Below are 10,163 nucleotides of genomic sequence, written 5' to 3'. Positions count from 1 at the left end.
GCCATTCTTTTCCACTCACTAAGACTAAACTAAGACCACTAAGATTAAAAAACACTCCAAGGAGAGATCCTTCTCAGCATGGGATCATCTCTGCCCCTTGAGTCATCCCAGGGTTCTCTGTTGCCTGCCGAGTCATGACATTCTGCGTCTGCTGCCGACCTTGAATGTTCTGTCACCCCTCACGTCATTGTGTACCCCAGTGAATAGTGACTAGCTTGGAGCATCTTCGTCTCCACCTCAGACCCCTTTATGCATTACTAAATTTGTCTCTATATTTTGCTCATACAGGTGACTGGGCATCTTGGCCAGATCCCCAGTACTTGGCTTCTGAACGTGACATTCTAATTAGGCCTGACAGGGAGGATCCACTCGAGTGGAAAGATGGTGTGAAGGATTCCACAGGGCAGATTTAGGGTCCTCCAAGTAGAAAGTAGAAGGTAAAGGCCCTGGAAATTTTTCTGTAGTTGGAAAAATGGGACAGAAGAAGTCTAAAGAACAGTAGAATTATGTCCAGCTCTTACATAAGCTGCTCAAACAAGTGAGAACTCCAGTTAGTACTGGCATCTTAACTAAAATGGCATGCGAAATTATGAAATTAAGTCCTTTGTTTCTATAGGAGGAAAACATAGATTTAGAGACCGGAGTAGGATTAGTGGGCATTTAAAAAGAGCTCATGGTAGGGGTGAAAAAGTGTCATAAGACACATTCTCCTGTTGGGTATTAGTAAAATCTATTTTAGAACCCTTAAGCCCCACTGTCTAAAATACCAGTGCTAGAGCAAATAGGGGAGGATGGGAATAGAAATGCAAAATCAGGTGGAAAGGAGAACTGAAGATTGCAACAAAAAGAGCCATACGTGGAAAGGTAAAATCAATACATGGGAAAGGAAAATCTCCAGGTGCTCCCCCTGTAATAGAGGAGAACTAATGGTAGATATGGCAGATGGGGAAATTCTAGGGTCTGTACCTTCAGGCTATGAAGAGCAGGGCCACCTCGAGCCTCACAGGTCTAGTTACCAGGGAGCAGCCTGCATGTCTAGTTATTAGGCAGCGGTCTGAGACGCAGCCAAGCAGAGAGAAATTCTTGGGCCCTGCTGATTTCCAGTGACCTATAAACATGACCCACATAATCAGAATCAGCTGCCTGGCAGAACATTAAGCTTTTTACTTTACGCTGTCACAGTAATTTTTAGAAGGGTGTAATGAGCAGTGGAGCTCAAGAGCCATTAACCTTGGGGATTTTAGCTTTTGCTTTCGAGACTCATCACTTAATGCCTAATGATGTGAGATATCTTGCCCACTCCTGTCTCCTAGTCAGTACTTGCATTCCAGTATTCAATTGCAGGAGCAAGCTAAGGATCAGCCTGACAGAATCAGATGGGATGACAGAGCTAATATAACTGCAAAAATATTATTGGGAACCGGACAATATGCAGAGGTAACTCAACAGTCACAATGAGACTTTTGAACAAATAGGACAGATAATAAAAAGATCTTGGCTTGCTGAGCCTGAGGGTGGGGCTCCTGTTCAGTTTTCTCTTAATATCTTACAAAGGCCAAGAGAAACTTACACACAAGTAATACACAGACAAACTCCTCATGTTCAAGCAGCTGACATACTTGTTTTTCAAGTCATTTATGACAATGCCAACCAAGACTGTAAACAGGCTCTGGTCGCCATGTGAACTTCTAAAGATTTAAGCAGTTATATGAAGGCTTGTCAGAATATCGGTTCAGAACCTCATAGGAGGGTTGTTAGCCCAAGCTATGCTGGCTTTTATTAAACCAAGGTAAAAACAACCATGCTAAAAATGTGACATGTTTAAATTGTGGTAAAATCGGACATTTTCACCGACAATGTGCTTTTGCAAGCCAAGGTAATCCTTTCGCTAACTCTAATCTGGAAGGTACTGAAGTTGAACTGGGACTTTACCAATGATGTGACAAGGGCACTCATAGGGCTAGACACTGTCAGTCTAAATATCACATCAGTGGAGCTTTTCTGTCAGAAACAGGAAGGAGGCTCAAGCCCAGGGCCTCAAAAAGCTAGGGGTGAGCCGAGTGGGGAATCAGGCTCCCTATCAGATTTCCAATTAAAAGCTCAGTCAGATTTATCCAGTCTAGACCCAACAACAAGCTTAGATTCCCAGAGGAACATTGCCTCCCTCACTCAAAGAACGTAGGGGAGCACAGGCTTAGATCCATCAGCTGCCCAAAAGGAATCTCCTTGGGGGTGATAAAGTCAGTTGCCATTCCCAGGAGAAACAAATACAAAAATTAGAAGGTAACATACAAGAAGATATTTTTAAAACTACAGACATCAAAAAAGGAAGAAGGGTTTTAGGCATGTTGTGGTATTTCCTCAGAAGAGCCTTTTTTTGAAAAGTAGTCCAAGCAAGATATGCAAGGAGAAAATAACCTAAGGACTGGTATTACATCAGTGGAATCTGGTTGGTTTCATAATTCTATTATTTCTAAGCTCTTCCACAAAAGGGCATTACGGCTCTTCAAATTTGTTGCAAATATATCTTAAAGAAAAGTCAGTCTTACCACTGAAGCCACGAGACAAATTTCAAACTACTGGCATTATACTCTAAAGCACAATGAACATTGTATTTAACTTAAAAAAGGATAATATTTCACGGGGAGATGGAGCCAACAGGTGTTTATCTCCTACCCATATCTAACAGGTGGCATCCTACTGGCTAATTTCTAAACAGATGCAAAGGTTTTTAAAAATGCCAAAAGCCGTGTTTTGCTCAAAAACACTGTTATTCAAATATCACACAGGTTGTTTGACAGCAGATACTTGTTGGCCCGGCTTCAGATGGCAAAATGCTAAGTTGGGAATTTGGAACTGTCCAGCAAGTTGTCTCTCCCTGCTTGGGAGAGTGGTAGCCTGTGTCGCCCAGCGGTCGCCCTGCTGCCACACAGCTGGATCCACTAGGAAGGAGCATTCGTGTCCGTAAGATGCAAGGCCGAGCCAAAGCCCTCCCACAAACCCACTGGATATCACAATGTTCTGTTTGATAAATTCTGTTGCTTCTTCGAATCACGTTGTTGATTTCAGGTGCTGCTTTATTTGCTCATTTCTTAATTTGTCTTTTTGCCTTGTTTACATCTTCTCCAACTCTAATCTAGTTGATCTGAACATAGCCACTGTGACTGGCAATCTGGAGGAGAAGAAAGCCACCACTTACTGCTGCTGCTGCAAGTTTTCCAACTTTCTGTTTTGGTTTGGTTTTTTGGCAGAACTAGGCATTGAACTCAGACCCTTGTGCTTGCCACGGAAGTGCTTATTCCACTGAGCCATCTCCCCAGCCCCCTTTTCCAACTTTCTGGAATAAAAATCCTGCACACTAGCCAGTCACACCACCCATTATAATCTGGATAGCTACTGAGTGTTTTTCTACCATAGGTCCTTATTGGTGGCCAAACACTCAATTCCACCAGTGGTGTCTTCTTGCATACTCTGTTAAATCCAACACTTTGTAGGAGTCATCATTACTTTCATAATCTTGGGGAGGGGGTTCCGGGATGCCATTATACCCCCGGCAGCCAGTTCTCTGCATTTTCTTTCGAATCTAAGCATCTGCCTTTCTCTTATGTTCCAAATACCTGTGATAGGAGGTTGAAGCCAAGCCAACATGAGGGCACCAATGAAATGATAATTTTTAACAAAAATTTACGTGATACGTATGTTATATACCTGCCCCTCTAGTTACAGATGCTTAGACATTAAGCAGTCCAGGCAATGTCACAAATTCTCTCATGACATCCAAATGAAGGATAACAAATTAGGTAAGAGTTTCTTTGTATGTTTTAATGTTTTGTGATCAGCTGGAGATATTTGACTAAAAATTCTATTTTATCCTAAGATGGACAGTTAAATGTGTTTCAAAAATAATAACATGATTATCATGCTAAAATATTATGTATGGCTTTTGATCTCAATTTTTCTCTGTAAAACCATGTAACTGTTGTCTGCTAACCTACAGGGATTCAACTACAATATCAATGATTGGTAAGAAATAACAGATTTATGGCTATACTTTATTTCAAAATGCTTGATATTCTGATAAAATTAGGACTATGTTCACTATTTCCACTACAATGTCAATGTCACTGATTTTCTCTTCCGGGTGTTCAACTACTGAGGTTTGGAGAGCAAATCTAGAAAGGTAACTGAGCAAAGAGCATAGCCAATATTTTGGCTTGGTCCTCCAATGTCAGTGAAAATGCCGGGACATGAGGGAAACTTTTCGGCAACATCCTACAACACTGGAGAGTCACACACTTCCTGACCAATGAGACTAGTGGGCCCCAGTGGATGAGAATACAGTGAACAGTTTGCCAAAAGTGGATCAGTGGATGGAAAAGTCTCCCATGCTTTTATAGAGAGCAACTGTTCAAGCAAAGGCTGAGACTCATCCTGATGGCTGACACTGACAGAGGGACTGAGAAGCGCTGTACATGGTTAAAGGATAATGCCTGAGAAGACTTAACTGACCTTCTTCAATAGTGAGAGCTTTGTTTTATTTTATTTCATTTTGGTTGTAAATTGTGCTTGATTTCTGTAATTAAATATGATGCAGTGAAAATACAGGCATAAACTTTTTTGCGTGGCCAGAAAGTAAAAGGTACATTTACACAGACACAGCCCAACAGCTCATTCCTTAAAAGAAAGAAAAGAAAAGTTTGAATTAAAGCTAGTTTATCTTTGTTGTAATACTTGAAGGTATAAACAAAGTCAAGATATTATCTACTGTAAATTAGTAATATACATTTCCAAACTTGCACAGTGCTGCATTTTATTTTATTTTTTAAAATTTTTTGATGTCTCTGATATTTTATCTATTTATTTATTTGCCAATTTTGTCTTGTACAACCAACTACCCGTTTCAAATTGACAGTGAGAGTCATGACCATTTAAAGAAGTATAACCTCTATTTTGTTTTATTTTATTTATTTATGTGTGTGTGTGTGTGTGTGTGTGTGTGTGTGTGTGTCCAGCTTAGCCCACCAGGGGGCGGGGCTGGCTGGCATGTGGTGCTGGGGGATTGAACAGCAGTCCCTGCGCTTTGCCAAGCTTGTTCCAAGTAGGTGCTTTAGACCACTGAGCCATCTCACCAGCCCCTCTATTTTGTTTTCAGAGTGAGGAAAGGTCTTTACATGATATTGCCCAGATTTGTTCTTTAGTTTTTTGTGTGTAATTGTCTGATCCATAAAATGCAAGATTTAAGGTGGGCCTCTGGCATGCTGGGCTTCAGGCAATTCTGCAAACACCTCTGGCAGAATTCTTAATAAATTTTTTAGTCCTTTTGTGAGGTCCCTAGATTATTTGTGATCCTGGCTATAATACAGATTCTTGGGATCCATTTTAAATGGACTAGAAGAATATCAGTTTAGATTCTGCCTGGATATCATGTGCCAAAGGAGTTTAAATGATTACTGCACACAGGACCGAGTGAGAGTCCCTGACAAGTTCAGCGTGGGTACCAACTCTTGGACCCTGAGACCATGGCGGTCTCTGTTGCAGTGTCCCGTACCATCTGTGTGGCCCAAGGCTATTGCATTTTAAGGTAAATGGTCTCATTTCACCTTTTACTATTAAGCATAACCCACATTTAAATCATGAATTAAAATTTCATGTATATAAACCCACTGAGAGTTCTGTGCACAAATACAAGCTATGGAAATCTGATTTCAAATATAAACACATAAATCATCACAATTGTACATGTCATTCACTTGCTTGTTTTGCTATAGTAATTTAATATATATATAGAAAGCGGCTGTGACCTAGAGGAAGCAATTCCTTGGACTGCCCTGGAACCCACAGGGGAAGCTACTAAAGAAAGTTCCTGTGGAATGAAGGTAGAATTATATAAGAACATAATGGATGGAGAAGAGAAAGCCCAGGGTGGCTGTGAAGGCCCAGGTGCCATGTATGTCAAATTGATATCTTCCGATGGTCATGAATTTATTGTAAAAAGAGAGCATGCACTAACATCAGGAACAGTAAAAGCCATGTTGAGTGGCCCAGGTCAGTTTGCTGAAAATGAAACCAATGAGGTTAATTTCAGAGAAATCCCTTCACATGTGCTTTCGAAAGTCTGCATGTATTTTACCTACAAGGTGCGCTACACTAACAGCTCCACTGAGATTCCTGAATTTCCCATCGCACCTGAGATAACGCTGGAACTGCTGATGGCTGCGAACTTCCTAGATTGTTAAATAAAATAAATTATAATAAACTGTTAATTTTTCAGTATTTAATATTTGTAGTTCAGTTAGTAACTTTTTCATATATAGCATGTTGCCTGTATGCAATTAAACTATAAAGTTAATTGCAGAGCAGATTATGTTTTTGCATTAGTAGAATTGACATTTGTTTGCCACGTCAGCAAATTAAGTACATTTTCACAAATAAACAGATATGCCAATTCAAAAAAAAACAAAAGAACAAAAATATTTTATTGCAAATTCAACTGTTATGATAAGGGCCATGACCCTGTGTCTTTAGACCACGTTTTATAGAATGCAAAGCATCACACCAGGCATTTTGGGAATGAAAAGTATTAAGATTGAACAAGCTACCACACAAATATTCATGTTTTAACAAGGTAACAAAATAGTAAGTTTATCGTGTGCTTGGAAAGAAATGAGGCAGGGAAGTAAAGCTCAGTGATGGTTCAAAAAGACCCACAGAACATATATGAAAGAAGAGAGGAACTGCCTTCCCTATATTAAATGAAGAGATTAATTTTAATTAACTCAGGTCTCACTTTAACTTGGTCTTGAACACTCCACAGAGAAGTACAACCAAAAGAAGTATAAAAACAATGCCATGGTGATAAGCCAAATTTAAATGATCCCTTCTAGCAGTTTCCGCTACACCAGCGGCTAAACACTGTTATGGGTCATTAAGAAAAAACACAGTGAAATATATTTTGATTATATATCCTGAAATTTCTCAGAAAATTTTATTCCTGCCTATAGGCTGCCAAACTTCACAGGATCATGCAGATGGAACCAATGACAAATGTGCTAGACTCTGTTTACGGGGAGCCATCAGATGAACCTTATACACAGAGTTTGTAACTGCTAAACCTCAACGTGGTGTCTGACTATCTAAGACCCATTAGATTAGCTCTCAGAAGAGCATTCCTGACCGTGATCACAGCTGCACTGATGGTGACCCTACACTGACCCTTCTCAGCTCCAAGCAGTGAGCTAACAATGATGCCCATTCTCTTGGAACCACAGGTAGGGATACTTCAGAGGGAGAAATGTTATAGATAGCTAGTTGTTTGGTAATATTGTAGGCAGACGGACAGAGCTGCCTCTTGGAAAGGTCAGTGCCAAAGACAACTGGCACTGGGGATGTAATTATAAAAACAAAAGGGGAAATACCCTCCATCAGAACATCACTAGCGACAACCAAATGGGAAAGTGGAATGGCTCAGTGCAGTTAATAACCTGGGTCCGGGGTATGCTTGGGAGACACTGGAACACCGTTATGGCTGCCCTCCTGGCAGGTGTGACCATGGAGAGAGGGATGTTCCAGTCCCACAGTGGAGCCTGTTCCCATCTAGCTCTCAGTGCAAGTGACAGGGAGAAAAACTGACCTTGGGTGGATGAAACTCCAAATGACAATAGGGGAAAAATGAAACTCCCGACCTGAAGATGAAAAGTACCTGGGACTAGTTTGTATTCTCTAAAACTGAAGAATGAATTTTAGGAACAAATGGAGGTTATGAGAAGAAGATATTTATTGAGGGAAAGAAAGCTTCTGTCCAAGAGAGGGACAGAGGGGTGGTGCCGTGTGGGTGATCCCCCAGGAAGCTGCCTCTTCCAGGGACTTTTATAGAGGAAAACCATGCAATGAGGCAGATCTAAGGTGTGGAGAACATGGAAATCCGCTTAGGTGGGCATGAGGTGGGACAAAACTATGGTCAACCAATGAGATTACAAGCACCATTGCTCAGGTAAAATTGATTAGATCCAGTACCAAATGGCGAAGCAAGTCTGTAGCAAGTGGGCATGAATACGGGACAGGGTCTTTTCCTGTTGGGGTTTGGGTTAGGAACTCGTTTGGGCTCTTCATGGTGATAGTTACCTATTTAGAATATCAATCCCTGATGCCCATCCCTAGGGAAGTATGTAGCTGTATTTGTTTCTTTTGTCTTGATCTCTGGCCTATAAGGAGTGTCTGTCTCTTCCAAGTTGTAAAGTCACCTTTTCTTCCATCTTGTCTCCTTGAGGACCTGGTCCTGTCTGACTGCCTATAATATTTCTATCTAATTCAGCTGCCAACAACACAAACATTCTCAAAGATGACCCTGGAGAAAAGTCTGATACTGCAAGTACTGAGATCCACACAGGCTAGAAAACTCATGACATGAGGACAACCAAAGAAGACAGAGCAGGAGACTCACATCCTGCTGACACAAGAGGATTCCACAAACTCCTGAAAATGTTGTTGCTATAATGGCTAGCATACCTTGTATGCTGTTTCAACCACTGCGATCACAAAAAGAAAAAGGGGAATATATTGGGGGCCACAAATTCACAATGGCTAATTTTTCATACTTTCCTAAGGGAGAAATGGAGGCTTTGGATTAATGACATCATTCTTGTGAGATGTACCATTAGGTCTGTAGGGATGGGTCCTATGTCTTCTCCCACCAAGACTAAACTAAGATCACTAAGACTGAAAAACACTCCAGGGAAAGATCCTTCTTAGCATGGGATCATCTCATCTCTTGAGTAACCCAGGGTTGTCTTACGCCTGCTGAGTCATCAGGCCTCTGAGTCCTCTGCGGACTTGAAGTGTTGGCCAGCTCTTCCCATCACTGCAGCCAGTGAATACTGACTTGGAGTACCTTTGTCTCTACCCATCCTGATGCGCTGGCTTCCCAGCTTCCTTTCATATATAGCTAAATTGGTCTCTATTTCTTATGTCACCCTTTTTCCATACCCCTCTTAGAGGCAGTTGGGGATCTCGGCCAAGTCCCTGATTATCAGGAGGGAGCTTAGGATCTTCAGACTTTATTTGCTATAATATAATTCGAAATTCCAGATTCTTGTCTCCAAATTTCATTCCTCATTAGTACTCACCACCATATGAGTGTAAATGTTAGTCCCGGCAAGGGAAAGTATTGTTTCATCATCCAAACTAGGAAACTTTGGTTGGGACTTACTCCTAGGCTCCATTTTCATGACTTCCTCATCAAATTTCAAATCCTGGGATGTTATTGATCCTTCTGAATAGTTTTTGCTTTCTTGTATGACGATATTGTTGAATGTAGAAAAGAGTGGGCTTGACCTGGATACTTATTTAAAATGAACAATATATTGTTGCTGTATCAAATCATTTTGGAGAACGAGCATGCTGTGTAGAAAAGGTGAAATGACATTTTTCAGCTACGTGGCACAGTGACACCTACGAGGGCCCAAGTCATTTAGGAATCTATGGTCAGGACTAAGCATGGCTGCACCTTCCCCACCCACCAAGAATTTCTTAAAACTTGTAAAAGAATTTTTAAATGTTCTATAACAAAGCAAAAGGGATCAAATTTATAATCAGGGGAAAAAATGTAACCTCTAGCTGAAACGTATGCAGGAGAAAGCCACTGGGAAGATCAGATTAAAAACTGATGTTGAGAGAAGGAGGGTGCTGTAATCATTAGAAAATTAATTTCAGTAAGAATCGGGAAGGAGTGAGCAAGAGTCATAGGAGCGCATGAAGGGGCTCTCAAAGAAACCAAAATAGCTCACCAAACAATCTTTTAAGATCTAGGAGAATAAGGAATCTATAATTAAAAAAAAAAAACTGCTATAGAAACTAGTATAAACCCTTCAAAGTTAAAATAAAAACAATCATTAACACAAAGATACTTAATAAATGCTGAGAAACCAGGTGGCAGCAGGTCATGATAGCAACCTGGAAGCCAGCGTGTAGCAATCAACAGAAGAACACATTCAGTCATATGCACCGAGCCCTGAAATATGTCCCAAACACATTGTTAAAAGCAACAAACAGGGCTGGTGAGATGGCTCAGTGGGCTAAAGCACCTACTTAGAACAAGCTTAGCAAAGCACAGGGACCACGGTTCAATCCCCCAGCACCACATGCCAGCCAGCCGCGCCCCCTGGTGG

At 41.0% G+C, this 10,163-nt stretch overlaps 2 pseudogenes; one reads left to right on the top strand and one right to left on the bottom strand.

Annotated features, from left to right (window-relative positions):
* Positions 1 to 2,781: 2,781 nt before the first annotated feature.
* LOC101567268 lies at positions 2,782 to 3,571 on the bottom strand (annotated as a pseudogene).
* Positions 3,572 to 5,897: 2,326 nt separating this feature from the next.
* Positions 5,898 to 6,327, top strand: LOC101562118 (annotated as a pseudogene).
* Positions 6,328 to 10,163: the final 3,836 nt, after the last annotated feature.

Source organism: Octodon degus, unplaced genomic scaffold, assembly GCF_000260255.1.
Source record: "Octodon degus isolate 3935 unplaced genomic scaffold, OctDeg1.0 scaffold00007, whole genome shotgun sequence".
Lineage (NCBI taxonomy): Eukaryota > Metazoa > Chordata > Mammalia > Rodentia > Octodontidae > Octodon > Octodon degus.
The sequence above is the reverse complement of the archived record's forward strand: the minus strand, read 5'-3'. Positions and strand labels throughout refer to the sequence as shown.